This window comes from Sus scrofa, chromosome 14 (genome assembly GCF_000003025.6).
Source record: "Sus scrofa isolate TJ Tabasco breed Duroc chromosome 14, Sscrofa11.1, whole genome shotgun sequence".
Taxonomy (NCBI): domain Eukaryota; kingdom Metazoa; phylum Chordata; class Mammalia; order Artiodactyla; family Suidae; genus Sus; species Sus scrofa.
This window is the reverse complement of record NC_010456.5, coordinates 30,122,406-30,138,486: the sequence shown is the minus strand read 5'-3', so window position 1 is coordinate 30,138,486 and position 16,081 is coordinate 30,122,406.

Sequence of the window (16,081 nt, the reverse complement as noted above, 5' to 3'; positions counted from 1 at the left end):
GGCTGATGGTGGGCAGGACACGGTGGCAGTTTTTGCTTTGCTTTTTGGTGGGGGAGGTTGCCACTTACAGGGGGAATTGAGCCCATCAGGTGGGCTCATTAGTTACCATAGAAACCAGCAGGGAGCAGGTGGAGCACGCCCTTCACTGCCCCTTTGATAAGCTATCACTTACTAGCTGGGGTTGGGGCTTAAGACAAGTTCATAGGAAGGTCAGTCGTGTGTAGGTGAAGCAGGCGTTGCCCAAGCAGGGGATGTCCAGAGAGCAAGAGAATAGCCACCTTGGATGGTCTGACCATATGTCAGCTTCAGTTCTTCATTTGTTTGTTTTTTGACCACAGCACACTCGGCACATGGAAGTTCCCGGGCCAGGAATGGAACCCGTGCCTTCACCATAACCAGAGCTACGGCAGTGACAACACTGGATCCTTAACCTGCTGAGACACCGGGGAACTCCTGTACTTCGTTCCTTTTTACGAAATGCCATTGCTTGGAGATGCCACCTTTAGTTTATCCATTCAGCTGTTGATGGACATTTGGGCTGTTTCTACATTATGGCTGCTATGACGAGTGTGGCTGTGAATGCGCCTGGGCGTGTCTTTGAGTTCTTTGCGGGGCATACCTAGGAGTGGAATTACTAGCCGTTTTTCAGAAAAACATCCCCTCACATCCTCCAGATGAGAATTCTGTCACATCTCTGTAGCTGAAAAGTGACCTCTGTTCACAGGCACCAATTCAGTCTCAGAGACAGAGTTTGGGGTGGACCAGAAAGCATAGCTTTATTGCTTTGCCGGGCAAAGGAGGCCACAGCAGGCTAACACCCTTAAAACTGTGTCCTCCCTTGAGGAGGGATGGCAAGGAGTTTTATATGTTTAGCTTGAAAAATCAGGGCTGTTGATAAGGGTTGGGGAGACTGCATTCTTCTCCCTCCATAGATCATTTAAAAGTCATCAAGGACAGAGTCAGGGTGTCCGGTGGTGGTTTCTGGTGGTCTTTGGGGGTTGTCTTGATTTTCTCTCTGCAGCGAAGATTGCTCCCAAAATGAAGACGGTGTTGGGAAGTGTTTCAAAGGAAAAGAAAACACCAGGTGCCATATAACTCTAACTAGCAAGCAACCATTAGTAAAAGAGCAATTAAGCAAGGAAGAAAGCATTTGTGAAAAGCCAGTTAGAGTCAGTGAGTGGGAAAAGGCAGGGTGTAACATTATGGAGACTGTTTTAACTAGTTTTTGGCTGCATCAATGTTTCCTAATCATTAACTTTTTTTTTTTTTTTTTGTCTTTTTATGGCCACACCCACGGCATATGGAAGTTCCCAGGCTAGGAGTTGATCATGGCTGCACCTGCTGGCCTACACCACAGCCGCAGCATCACAGAATCCGAGCCATGTCTGTGACCTACACCACAGCTCAGATCCTTAACCCACTGAGGCAAGGCCAGGGATCCAACTTGTGTCCTCATGGATGCTAGTCGGATTGTTACCGCTGAGCCACAACAGGAACTCCTAATCATTAACTCTTGAGTCAGCTTGAGGCTGAGGGGAGGCCTGAGAGACTAAAGGAAAAGTCTTTTACTTCAAAACTCAAAGACTCAGGGGCTTGTACATCCCCAAACCTACGACAACCTCTTAACAAGGAGATGAGACCAGCACGACAAGATGCACTCCTCACGGTTCACCCTCTGTAGCTGGGTTGGAACCCAGTCACCTCTGAAGGACACCGTCACTCGGAAGAGGGCCATTTTCTGAAGGCGGTGAACTTGAACGTGAATGCCATGACACAGGTAGGCAAGCTCTCTGTCAATCAACCCTCCCCATATTGTTAGAGCCATTTGTATTCTGTTCAAGGGTGTGAACTTGTCTGTTCTAACTGCCGAGCAGCCTTTCCTCTGGGAATTGTTTATTCTCTAAGCAGGTGCCTTAAGGAAGAAGGGTGGAAACTAGGGTCAGGACAAACATGATGTCAGATGATGAAGGCTGTTGCTGAAACTTGGCCTCTGTTCACTGGTGCCAAGTAGAAATGTGGAGACAGGGTTTTGGATAAAGCAGAAAAGAATAGCTTTATTGCTTTGCCAGAGAGAGGGGGCCACAGCAGGGTGGTGTGTCCTGCCCTGGAGTGGGTAGTGAGGAGTTTTACAGTGTTCAACCAGCAGGGCATGATCTGCTCGGGGACATTCTTCTGACTGGCAGGTGGTGAGGTCATTGGAGTCAGTGTCATTAACCTTCTGGTTCCAACCAGTCTAGGGTCTCTGTGCTTGTGGGAAGCTTAGAGTTCATGTCTTCCACCTGGTGGGGGTTTCAGAATCTGCAAAACAGCTCAGAGGACATGGCTAGGAGTATTACCTATAGACCTTGAAGAAGAACTAAAGGTCCTTGACTTTGCTGAATGGCTAAACTATTATGATTTTTGTCTTGCCTCTCTGTATTTTTCTTTCTGCATTTTCTCACTTCTCTGATTTAATTTATTCTTTGACTAACATTCTTCTACAAACAAAAGGCAGGCAGAGGGCATGGGTGGGGGTCTATTCTGGAAAGGCCCCATAGGGTCCTGATCAGTTATAAGACTATGTGACAGGGAAGCTCTTAAAAAATACTAGAGGGGAGTTCTCTGGTGGCCTAGTGGGTTAAGGATCTGGCATTGTCCCTGCAGTGGCTTGGGTCACTTCTGTGGCATGGGTCCAATTCCTGGCCCTGAACTTCCACATGCCTTGGGTGTGGCTAATAATAACAATCTGTTTTATTTATTTATTTATTTATTTTTGCTGTTTAGGGCTATACACAGGGCATATGGAGGTTCCCAGGCTAGGGGTCGAATCAGAGCTACAGCTGCCAGCCTACACCACAGCCACAGCAACTCAGGATCTGAGCTGCATCTGTAACCTACACCACAGCTCATGGCAATGCCAGATCCTTAACCCACCGAGGGAGGTCAGGGATCGAACCCACAACCTCATGGTTCCTAGTCGGATTCGTTCACCACTGAGCCACGACAGGAACTCCTGAGTCTGCTAATTTTTTTATTCACTAGTTTGTTGTATTTTTTAGATTCCACATATAAGTGATATCATATAGTATTTGACTTTGACTTATTTCACTTAGCATAATGCCCTCCAAGTCCATCCATGTTGCTGCAAATGGCAAAATTTCATTCTTTTTGTGGCTAATATCCCATTGTGTGTGTGTGTGTGTGTGTGTGTGTGTGACATCTTTTATCCATTCATCTGTTGATGGACACTTAGGTTGCTTCCATATCTTGGCAATTATTATAATGCTGCTATGAACATTGAGATTATGCAGATCATTTTAAAATTAATATTGTGATAAATGGGATGAAGGGGAAAAAAAAGAGTACTATGAAAATGTGGGAAAGAGGAAGTAGTCCTATTGGAACCTCCATGACGATAGACAAAAAGAAAGACTGCACCAGTTCCTTGTAATGAGGGGTTAAGGGAAAGCGGTTACTTCAGCCAATGTCAATGAAGTCCCTCAATTAGCCAGCAAGGCCAAATGCAGGCTCTGGGACACTACTTAGAGCATAATTGGGATGAATTTGTTTTCAACTGAATGTTCACAAGAAAAATAGTACTAGGTTTGAAAATGAAGGATTGTTTTAGACCCATAAAGGCTAGAGGTAGGGAAGTTTTTAAAAATTGAATTGCAGGAGTTTGCCTCGTGACTCAGTGGTAACAAACTTGACTAGTATCCATGAGGACACAAGTTTGATCCCTGGACTCACTCATGGGTTAAGGATCCAGCATTTCCATGAGCTGTGGTCTAAGTAGCAGACTCGGCTTGGGTCCCACATTGCTGTGGCTCTAGCTGTGGCATAGGTTGGCAGCTGCAGCTCTGATTCAACCCCTAGCCTGGGAATTTCCATATGCTGTAGGTGCAGCCCTAAAAAGACAGAAAAAAAAATTGAATTAAAATCTCTATATCACTCTGTATTGTGCTGGAAGAGAGGCCCATGGCTCAAGTACCATGTCCTGTCCCTATCTGGGCTTCAGTTGACTAGACCAGCCCCAGGAAGTCATCACAGGCTGACTGCAGCCGTGGGCTGGCCTGGTACATAAGCTTTGCTCAACAATGCACTCCGTTCTAGTTCTAGAGGCCAGAAGTCTGAAATCAAGGTGTTGGTAGGGTCCACTGCCCCACAAGCTCTAGGGAAGGACCCTTCCTTGCCTCTCCTGGCTCTACTGGCCCTAGGCCCTCCTTGACTGTGGCTGCATCCCGCCCGGCTCCTCTGTCTTCACATGGACTTCTCCTCTCTGTGTGTCTCTCTTTTTTATTTATTTCTTTTTAGGAAAGACACAAAAGGTTATATATATATATCCAGGCCAGGGTTCAAATCTGAGCTGCAGCTGCTGGCCTTCGCCACAGCCATGCCAGATCTGAGCCGTGTCTGTGACCTACACCACAGCTCATGGCAACACCCGATCCTTAACCCACTAAGTAAGGCCAGGGATCAAACCCACATCCTCACATAGACAAGTTCAGGTTCTTAACCTGCTAAGCCACAATGGGACCTCCTCTGTGTGTCTCTTATAAGGATGCTTCTCCTTGGATTAGGAGCTTATCCAGATAACCTAGGATGATCTTATTTTGGGGTCCTAAATTCAATTGTATCTGCAAAGACCCTTTTTCGAAATAAGGTCACATTCTAAGTAATGTTCTGGGGTTAAGCCAGATGCAGATGTAGTTCTGTGAATTTTTTTCTTATTGTGATAAAATATATGTAACATATAATTCACCATTTTAACTATTTTAAGGTGGCATTAACTACATTCACAATGTTGTGCAACCATCACACCACTACTAGTTCCAGAACTTTTTCATCATCACAAACAAAAACCCCATATTTGGAGTGCCTGTTGTGGCTCAGCAAGTTAAGAACCCAACTAGGATCCATGAGGATGTGAGTTCAATCCCTGGCCTCGCTCAGTGGGTTACAGATCCAGCGTTGCTCTGAGTTTTGGTGCAGGCTGGCAGCTGCAGATCCGATTTGACCCCTAGCCTGGGAATTTCCTTATACCGCACATTCAGCCCTAAAATACAAAAAAAAAAAAAAAAAAAAAAAAAAAACAAGGAAATAAATGAAAACCCATACCCATTATTAAGCAAGTACTTCCCAGTCTCCCATCCTCCTATGTCCCAGGAGACTATTAATCTATACTCTGTCTCTATAGATTTGCTTCTCTGGACAATTCCTATAAATGGAACCCTAAAATAAGTGACCTTTTGGAGTTCCTGTTGTGGCTCAGCAAGTTAAGGACCTGACTTGTCTCTGTGAAGATGCAGGTTCAATCCCTGGCCTCGCTCAGTGGATTAAGGATTCAGCGTTGCCGTAGTTGCTACATAGATTGCAGATGAGGCTCAGATCTGGGGTTGCAGGCTGTGGTGTAGGCCTGCAGCTGCAGCTCTAATTTGACCTCTGGCCTGGGAATTTCCATATGCTGCAGGTATAGCCATAACAACAACAAAATAGATAAATATGTGACCTTTTATGGCTTCTTTCACTCAGCATCATGTTTTCAGGGTTCACCCATATTATAGATATAAGTACTCTATTCCTTTTTTGGCTTAATAATATTTCATTGTACATATTGATGGATGGACTATATTTGTTTATCCATTCATCTGTTGGTGGACAATTGGGTTATTTCCACTTTTGGCTCTCATAGATAGTGTTACTATGACCACTTGCATTCAAGTGTTCGAACATCTGTGTCAGTTCTTCTGGATATATTCATAGGAGGGGAATTGCTGAGTTCCTATGGTAACTCTACATTTAACTTATCCAAGAAATGCCAAAACATTCTCCACAGTGGCAGCAGCATTTTACATTTCGCAGTATATGAGGGTTCCAGTTTCTCCACATCATTACCAACACCTCTCCCCCTTTGAAAGTTTAACACCACACATATACCGTGTATTTATTGCGTACTCTGGTCCTTTCAAGGGCAGACTTTGTGTCTAATGGAAACATTTGCAGGGGGTCACAGAGTCAGAAGCCTGCAGGAATTTATAAAAACACTGCTGGCTCACCATCAACACATCTGCCAGGCCTTAGGGCCAAGCAGATTGCCTGGTTGCAGACATTGATTTTATTTTACCAGCATGTGTATAGGGTGGATGTAGCATCATTTAATCAGTCATTTATTCCATTGTTTCCCTTTTCCTTTGATGGGTATTCACTTTGTGGCCAGTTTCCACACATACACGCGCGCGCGCGCACAAAAGAGCTCCAGTAAACATCCTTGTCCTTAAGTATTGCTGTTTTCATTTCTTTGGGATGCATTCCCCAGAGTGGGATTAATAGGTCAAAGACTTTGTTTCCATTTTCACAAATGTTGCCAGATTGCTTTCCCAAAAGACTGCAAAACTGCACGTGTATCAGAGCACCCTTTTGTCCATATTCCTGCCAGCACTTGACAGCATCACTCATTTTAATTACATCAATCAGTCTGATGCATGTAATGTCTTATTATTCTTTCTTTCTGTCTGTCTTTCTGTCTTTCTGCCTTGCCCAAGGCATGTGAAAGTTCCCATGCTGCAGCAACAACTCGGGATCCTTAACCTGCTGTGCCACAACAGAACTCCTTATTGCTTCTTTAATTTGCATTTTTCTGACCGCTGTTGGATTGGAAGTTCTTTACATTTGTTTGCCGGCCATTTGGTTTTGCTCCTCCATAAGTTATTAGTTCATAATCTCAGTCCATTTCTGTCTTGGTTGTTTGTCTAGATCAGGTCAATGTACAAAAGCTCTTTAGATCATGTTCATTTGGCCTTTGGCTTTATCAAGGAGAAATGATTAAGAGCCTTGTTCTCTGGGGCAGGCTGCCAAGGGTCACATCAGAACTCAGCCCCTGACTGGCAGTATGACGCTGGCAAGCCATTCAACTTTGTTATGCCTCAGTTTACTCATCTATAATGTGGCGACCATCACCGACATCATCATCCCTGCCTCATGCTGTTGTTCTAGACACAAATGAGTTCATACCAAGTAAAGTCAACAGGACTGGTGCGTGGCACACAGTTAAGTATAGTCAAGCACAGTTGGTGACTATTATTTATATTACAAATATTTTTCCAGCTCCATCATTTGCACTGGCTTTATTTTTGGTAAACTTTGTCACATAAAACATTTTAATGTTTACAAAGTCAAATACCCAACTTTTCTTTCATAGCTCTTGAGTTCCCAGGCTTGGTTAAGCTCTCCCCAGTTCCTTGCTGATGAATTTCCTTATTCTGCTCATTGGAGGCATGTAACTCACCACACCCACCCCGAGAGGCACTGTCCTTCCATCTCCCACATCTGTTTCCTCCCTTTCTCCCTCAGCCCAAGGAGACGACACCTTTAGGACGCTTATACATCCTCCCTCTCATTTACTTCCCCACGTTCCCTGCTGAGACCCATAAAACATTTTTCCTTCCTGTCTCCTAGTCACCAGTCTCCAAGGTTTGGCTGACATAACATAGCATTTGTTACAGTTTCCTTTTTTTTTTTTTTTTTTGTCTTTTTGCCATTTCTTGGGCCGCTCCCAGGGCACATGGAGGTTCCCAGGCCAGGGGTCCAATCGGAGCTGTAGCCACTGGCCTACACCAGAGCCACAGCAACGCCATATCTGAGCCATGTCTGCGACCTACACCACAGCTCATGACAATGCCGGATCCTTAACCCACTGAGCAAGGCCAGGGATCGAACCCGCAACCTCAAGGTTCCTAGTCAGATTCGTTAACCACTGAGATGCAATGGGAACTCCTTGGCCTTTTGGCTATGATCAAGTGTCAGTGTCTGTTTTTAGTCAGTGTCCTTGGCTGAACTGTAGTTGAAGGCTAGAGGGCAGTGTCCTTGGGGAGTTGCATAGTATATTGGTTGGGTGGCTTAGATGGCTGGGAATCCAGTCTGCATATAGAAGCAGCCTATGACCCAGGACATCCTGGCCACCTCCGCCAGCCTGCAGCCATACACCAGGGACCTGCCTGTGGCCGCCAGAATCAGCTGGACCATCTCTCCTAGGAATTTCTCAGGCTTCTCTCTGGCAACTGGTTGGTTCTCCTGGATTGCATTTATTTCATTCTATCAGTAATAAAGGACTGATCACTGGGCAGTTGAGATGGTGGGGAAGTGTTGGCTTAGCCCTCAGTGGAAAAGACATATGAAGAGTATTGACAGGAGTTTGAATTACATGCCCTGGCTGTCCTGTTTTTCTCAAGCCTATTATACATATATCTGAACAAAAGCCTCTTGAATGGAAGAATATAAGAAAGTACTCAAGGAGTTCTCTAGTGGCCTAGCAGTTAAGTATTTGGTATTACCACTGCTGTGGCTAAGATTTGATCCCTGACCCAGGAATTTCTGTGTTCCATGGGTGCAGCCAGAAAAGGTTTTTGTTTTTTGTTTTTGTTTGCCACGATCTGGGGCAGCTCTCTGGAATTTTAGGGGAGATGATGAAAAAGTTCTGGAATTAGACAGTGGTGATGGTTGCACAAGTTTGTGACTATACTAAAAGTGGCTGGACTGTATTTAAAAGGATGAATTTATCATTTATCCAAAAAAAAAGGAGTTCCCATTATGGCTCAGCAATAACAAACCTGACTAGTATCCATGAGGATGCAGGTTTGATCCCTGGCCCCAATCAGTGGGTTAAGGATCTGGTGTTGCTGTGAGCTGTGGTGTGGGTTGCAATGCAGCTTGGATCTGGCGTGGGTGTGGCTGCAGCTGCAGCTCCTGTTTAGCCCCTAGCCTGGGAACTTCCACATGCTACAAGTACAGCCCTAAAAAAAAAAAAAAAAAAAAAAAAAAGATTGTATACAAGAGCCAATACAACAAGTGACCTAAAAAAAAAAGAGATGGATTTTGGAGTTCCCGTCGTGGTGCAGTGGTTGACGGGTCCGGCTGGGAACCATGGGGTTACAGGTTCGATCCCTGGCCTTGCTCAGTGGGTTGGGGATCTGGCATTGCCGTGGGCTGTGGTGTGGGTTGCAGATGCGGCTTGGATCCCACGTTGCTGTGGCTCTGGTGTGGGCCAGCAGCTACAGCTCTGATTAGACCCCTAGCCTGGGAATCACCATATGCTGCGGGAAGCGGCCCTAGAAAAGGCAAAAAGACAAAAAAAAAAAAAAAAAAAAAAAGGATGGATTTTATAGCAGGTGAATTATAGCACAGTATAAAATATATCCATAGCTCTAAGTGTCCTAGGCCTGGGACTGCTTTCATCATCTTTGCATCTCCAACACCTGGCCAATGAGTGGGAAAGCAGGAATTTCCACCCAAGAATGTCTGATTCTCTTTTGCCTCTACCATGTTGGTACCAGGTAACCTGGTAGCTAAGCCATGCTGAGCTGGAACTTTATTCTTTTGATAATTGAAGGTTTTTGAGGTAGGAAAAGAGGCATGATTCAATTTTTGTTTCAGAAGGATAACTTTTAGGAACTTTTTTTTTTTTTTGACTGCCCTGCGGCATATGGAATTCCCAGGCTAGGGATCAGATCAGAGCCACAGTATTGACTTAAGCCTCAGCTGCAGCAATGCCAGATCCTTAACTCACTGTGCGGGCCTGTGGATCAGACCTGCATCCCAGTGCTTCCAAGATGCCACTGATCCTGTTGCACCACAGCTGGAACTCCTTAGGAGCTTTATGTGAACATTCTTTGTTAGAAATAATAGCAGTAGATAATACTATTCAGCAATTTTTTTTCCGGATGGATGGTAATAATTTAAGTAGTTTATTTATTTATTTATTTATTTATTTATTTATTTATTTATTTTGGTTGCACTATGTCATATGGAAGTTCCTGGGCAAGGGATTGGATCTGAGCCACAGCTGCAACCTACGCCACAGCTGCAGCAACACTGGATACTTAACCCACTGTGCCACAAGGAAACTCCTAAAAAAGTTTTTTTTTTGAAGTCATGACTGAAATATCAGCTTCTGTGGGAGCCCCGGAGAGCAGTAAGATTTATTTCCTCTCATTCAGTTTTTTAAAATATGCATTTTAATGAATTTGGAGATTGGTTTTCATCATTAAATGAAAGATATTCTGGAGAGAGAGAAGGAGCAGTTGGGCAATGTTTGCCTATGAAAAGTCCACCTGTCTTTAATGCTTTTCTTCTACCTTTTCTAAAATCAAATTTTTCTGCTGTGTAGCACAGCAGGCCTTGTGTGAAGTTCTACTCAAATGTATAGGTGATAAGAGGTTTTAAATAAACACATATGGCATTCCAGCCGAGCTCTGGAACCACTGGCTGACAGAAGCATAGGATGAAGATGATTGGATGCTGTATGAGCTCACTCAGGCCGCCATGGCAAAGTACCATAGTCCAGGTGGCTTACATTGCAGAAATTTTATTTTCTCCCATAGTCCTGGAAGCCAGAAGTCCAAGATCAAGGTGTCAGCAGGGTTTGTTCTGAGGTCTCCACTTGCTTTGTAGACGACTGATTCCTCCCTGTGTCTTCACATGACTGTCCTTCTGTGTATATCTGTGTCCTAATCTCCTCTTTTTTTCTTTTCATCTTTTTAGGGCCACATCCAGCATATGGAAGTTCCCAGGCTAAGGGTCCAAATGGCGTAGCTGCCGACCTACACCACAGCCACAGCAACTCGGGATCTGAACTGCATCTGAGACCTACACCACAGCTCATGGCAACGCCAGATCCTTAACCCACTGAGTGAGGCCAGGGATTGAACTCGTGTCCTCATGGATACTAGTTGGGTTTGTTAACCACTGAGCCACAACAGGAACTCCCTAATTTCCTCTTCTTATGAAGATACCAGGGAGTTCCCTAGTGGCCAAGTGGTTAAGGATCTGGCATTGTCACTACAAAGGCTTGGGTTTTTGCTCTGGCTCCATTTCAATCTCTGGTCTGGGAAATTCTGCATGTCACGGGCTCAGCCAGGAAAAAAAAAAAAAGATACCAGTCTTATTGGATTAAGGCCCCACCTCTATTGACCTCATTTTAACTTAATTACCCCTTTAACTACAGTCACACTAAGAGTACTGGAGGAGAGTTCCTTTGTGGCACAGTGGGTTAAGGATCCAGTGTTGTCATTGCAGCAGCTTGGGTTGTTGCTATGGTGTGCCTTCAATCCCTGGCCTAGGAACTTTCTGCGGCCAGAAAAATAAATAAGAGGTACTGGAGATTAGGACTCAACATAGGAATCTGGGGGTGACACAAATAACCAGCTCATAACAGACACCCTGGTTCATGTCTTGCTTCACAGGGCTGTAAGAATGAGGAAAATGTTTATACGAGAACCACCTAGTCTAGAGATGACCAGAAATCCAACAGACACTGACTCATACCTAGTATCCCATCAAATGCTGCCTCTAGGGAGGGAGTCTTGCCTGACCCAATAGGGTTTTTCGTTTTTTTAAATCAGGTGAAATTCACATAAAATGAACCATTTTATTTTATTTTTATTATAGTTATTTACAATTTCTGCTGTACAGCATAGTGACCCAGTCATATATATATATACACACGCATTCTTTTTCTCATATTATCTTCCAAAATGTTCTATCCCACAAGATCGAATATAGTTCCCTGTGCTGTACAGTAGGACCTCCTTGCTTATCCATTCCAAATGCAGTAGTTTGCATCTACTAACCCTAAATTCCTCATCCATCCCACTTCCACACCCACCCACCCTTTGGCAACCACAAGTCTGTTCTCTATGCATTTGTTTCTGTTCTATAGATAGGTTCATTTGTGCCATGTTTTAGATTTCACATATAAGTGATATCATACAGTATTTGTCTTGCTCTTTTTTTTTTTTTTTTTTTTTTTTTTGTCTTTTTTTTGTTGTTGTTGTTGTTGTTGTTGCTATTTCTTGGGCCGCTCCCGCAGCATATAGAGGTTCCCAGGCTAGGGGTCGAATCGGAGCTGTAGCCACCAGCCTACGCCAGAGCCACAGCAACTCGGGATCCGAGCCGTGTCTGCAACCTACACCACAGCTCACGGCAACGCCGGATCGTTAACCCACTGAGCAAGGGCAGGGACCGAACCCGCAACCTCATGGTTCCTAGTCGGATTCGTTAACCACTGCGCCACGACGGAACTCCTGTCTTGCTCTTTCTGACTGACTTCACTTAGTATGAGAATCTCTGCTTCCATCCATGTTGCTACAAATGGTATTATTTCATTCTTTTTGGCTGAGTATTCCATTGTATATATATATACCACATTTTCTTAACCCATTCATCTGTTGTTGGACATTTAGGTTGTTTCCATGTCTTGGCTATTGTAAATAGTGATGCGTGAACATAGGGATGCGTGTATCTTTTTGTTTTTATTTTATGTATTTTTTGCTATTTAGTACCACATCCGCAGCATATGGAGGTTCCCAGGCTAGGGGTCCAATCTGAACTACAGCTGCCGGCCTACACCACAGCCACAGCAACATCAGATCTGAGCCGTGTCTGCAACCTACACCACAACTCACGCCGGGTCCTTAACCCACTGAGCAAGGCCATGGATCAAACTCATGTTTCCATGGATGCTAGTTGGGTTCGTTAACCACTGAGCCTGATGGGAATGCCAAAATGAACCATTTTAAGGTGAACAGTGGGCGTTCCCTCATGGCTTAGTGGGTTAACAATCCACCATTGTCACTGCTGTGGCTCTAATAACAACTGTGGCCCAAGTTCAGTCCCTGACCTGGGAACTTCCATGGGCCCAGCCAAAAATTAATTAATTAATTAAAAAGTGAACAGTTCAGTGGCATTTAGTACATCTTCAGTGTTGTATAGCCACCATCCTATCCAGTTCAAAAATTCTTCATCACTCGAAAAAGAAACCCTCCACCCTTTAAGAGATACATGATGTTTTGCCACCAGCACCTCTAACTCCAGAATGTTGCAAACCCTGACAGGCATTCAGTCCCCACCCCATGTAATGGGTCAAGGCATTCACCCTATTTTTTCAGTTCATGTGGCTCATCTCTCCTGTTTTTTCATAAGTTTATAGGCAAAGACTCTGGAACCAGACTGCTTGCATTTATTCTCTTAGCTCATCACTTACAGGTTGTATGACTTTGGGAAAATTATTCCAGTTCTCTGGGCTTCAGTTCCCTTTTCTGTGAAATGCAATAGCACCTACCTACCCTATGAAGTTACTGAAAGGATGAAATGAGACTATAAGACTGAAGTCGTTCCTACCTCTCTGCTCCTTCCTCCTTCACTTGTGTACTCATTCTAGTAGTCCTCTGTCTGAATTGTCTTTCCACTCTAAAAAGACTGCATGACCATAAGCAAGAGTCTGCCAACCAAATCGAAAGGATGAAATGAGATCATCTGTGTAAAACACTTAGCACAGAGTAAATCTTATGTATAGGAGTTCCTATTGTGACTTAGTGGAGTAAGAACCCGACTAGTGTCCATGAGGATGCGTGTTTGATCCCTAGCCTTGCTCAAGGGTGTTGCCGAAAGCTGCAGTGTCGGTTGCAGGTATAGCTTGGGTCTGGTGTTCCTGTAGCTGTGGCGTAGGCTGGCAGCTGCAGCTCTGATTTGACCCCTAGCCCAGGAACTTCCATATGCTGAGGGTATGGGCCTAAAAAGAAAAAAAACTTAGGTATAAAAAATAATCAATGGTAATCAAATGATGATAGAAACAGCTCTCTGATTGTGAGTCTATTTTTGCATCATGCCACATTACCAAAGTAAAACAATTGATTTTTTTTTTTTCTTTTTGGTCTTTTTGCCTTTTCTAGGGCCACTCCCACGGCACATGGAGGTTCCCTGGCTAGGGATCTAATCGGAGCTGTAGTCGCCGGCCTACACTAGAGCCATAGCAACGCCGGATCTGAGCCACATCTGTGACCCACACCACTGCTCACAGCAACACCGAATCCTTAACCCACTGAGCAAGGCCAGGGATGGCACCCACCACCTCACGATTCCCAGTCGGATTCGTTAACCACTGAGCCACAACAGGAACTCCCAACAATTGATTGCTAATACCATTTTTTCCTACTGAAATACTGTGTTTCAGAGGAGGGACATTTTGTAAGCACAGAAAGAAACCCACTGTTTTCCAACCTGATAATGTCAGTAAGCAGCAGTTTTCTTTTCAGTTGCCTTGGGAATGTCATGTATGGTTCTCAGCATGTATTGATGCCTATTAATCCCTCTCTGGGTGTGGCCAGAGCGCCCAGTATATCAATATTTGTTAAGAGCCTTGAAATGCTTGTCTTTCATAGGACAGGGCTGTGGGATTGTGGTCAGGCCTGATGTTGGTAACATCACACGCAAACCCCTTCTCCCTGAAGAGATAGAGGAGGGTCAGATCTTAAATTTGAGCCCCAAGAGAATCCATTGCTGATGGAAAATAGCCATGTTTCACTTGTCCTAGAAGACACAAAACTTAGTTAACAGAATGTCATGGCCAGGTACTCCCCACAGCTTTGCATGCCAAAGAGTGTTTCTTTGACTCAAGGTAATTAAGCAATATATAAATTACAAAGACTTTAAGCCTTCAGAAGGGCTCTAGAATTCAACATCTGGAGGCACCTATCAGTTTCGGTTGGGCACAGTGTGAACTGTATTTCTTCCTGAAGTCTGGCTGATTACCTCTCTGTTCCCAAGACTTGTGTAATGTGGCAGAAATTTTGCAAGCAGAAGAACTGAGATCAACTCTGCTGAAAGCCCAAAATGCTTTTTTTTTTTTTTTTTTTGCCACACCCATAGCATGTGGAAGTTCCCAGGCCAAAGATCGAACCCACACCACAGCAGTGACCCAAGCCACACCAATGACAATGCCAAATCCTTAACTGCTCAGCCACCAGGGAACTCTCAAAAATGCTTTTTGAATGAGTGACATGAATGATGATCTGAAATGTTATCTGAGGAACACCTGGCAGAAAGCATGTATTTACACAAACTAATTTAAAATACCCTTGGAGTTCCCGCTGCGGCTTATTGAGTTAAGAACCCAACATGGTGTCTGTGAGGATTCCGATTTGATGACTGGCCTCAGTCAGCAGGTTACGGATCTGGTGTTGTCACAGGTTGTGGTGAGGATCACAGATGCAGCTCAGATCTGGCATTGCCATGGCTATGGTGTAGGCCTGCAGCTGCAGCTCCAATTTGACCCCTAGCCTAGGAACTTCCATATGCTGCTACAGCCTAAAAAAGAAAAGAAAAAAGGAAAATAACCTGACTGCAGCAGCTTGGGTGGCTGTGGAGGCATGAGTTCAATCCCTGGTCTGGCCCAGTGCGTTGGGTTAAAGGATCAGGCATTGCTACAGCTGCACTGTAGTTCGCAGCTGAGACTCAGATACAGTCCCTGGCCCAGGAACTTCCATATGCCATGGGTGTGGCCACAAATAACAATAACAATAATAATAATAATAATAAATAAAAACAGAAATACCCTTTAGTGCTACCAGAGGGAGTAGGGGGAGGAGGGAGAATTGGATGAAGATGATCGAGAGGTACAGACTTCCAGCTATAAGCCACATAAGTCCTGGGAATGCGATGGACAACACAATAAATACAATGAACACTGCTGTATGTTATATATCAAAGCGGTTAAGAGTAAATCCTAAGAGTTCTCATCACAAGGAAATTTTTTTCTATTTCTTTAATTTCATATCTGTATGAGGTGCTACATGTTCACTCACCTTCCTGTGATAATCACTTCATGATGTATGTGAGTCAAATCATACTGTGCACCTTAAACTCATACAGTGCTCTAGGTCAGTTACATCTCAAAAAAACTGGAAGATTAAAAAAACCTCAAGCCTTTACACAGCCACTGCATGACTATTGTCCTTATGACCCTGTTACGAAGTGTGGGTTGGAACCAGTCAGATTCTCTCACGTGAGAAGCTGACCTGAGAAACACAGATTTTTTTTTTTTTTTTTTGCTATTTCTTGGGCCGCTCCCGCGGCTTATGGAGGTTCCCAGGCTAGGGGTTGAATCGGAGCTGTAGCCACCGGCCTACGCCAGAGCCACAGCAACGCGGGATCCGAGCCACGTCTGCAACCTACACCACAGCTCACGGCAACGCCGGATCGTTAACCCACTGAGCAAGGGCAGGGACCGAACCCGAAACCTCATGCTTCCTAGTCAGATTCGTTTACCACT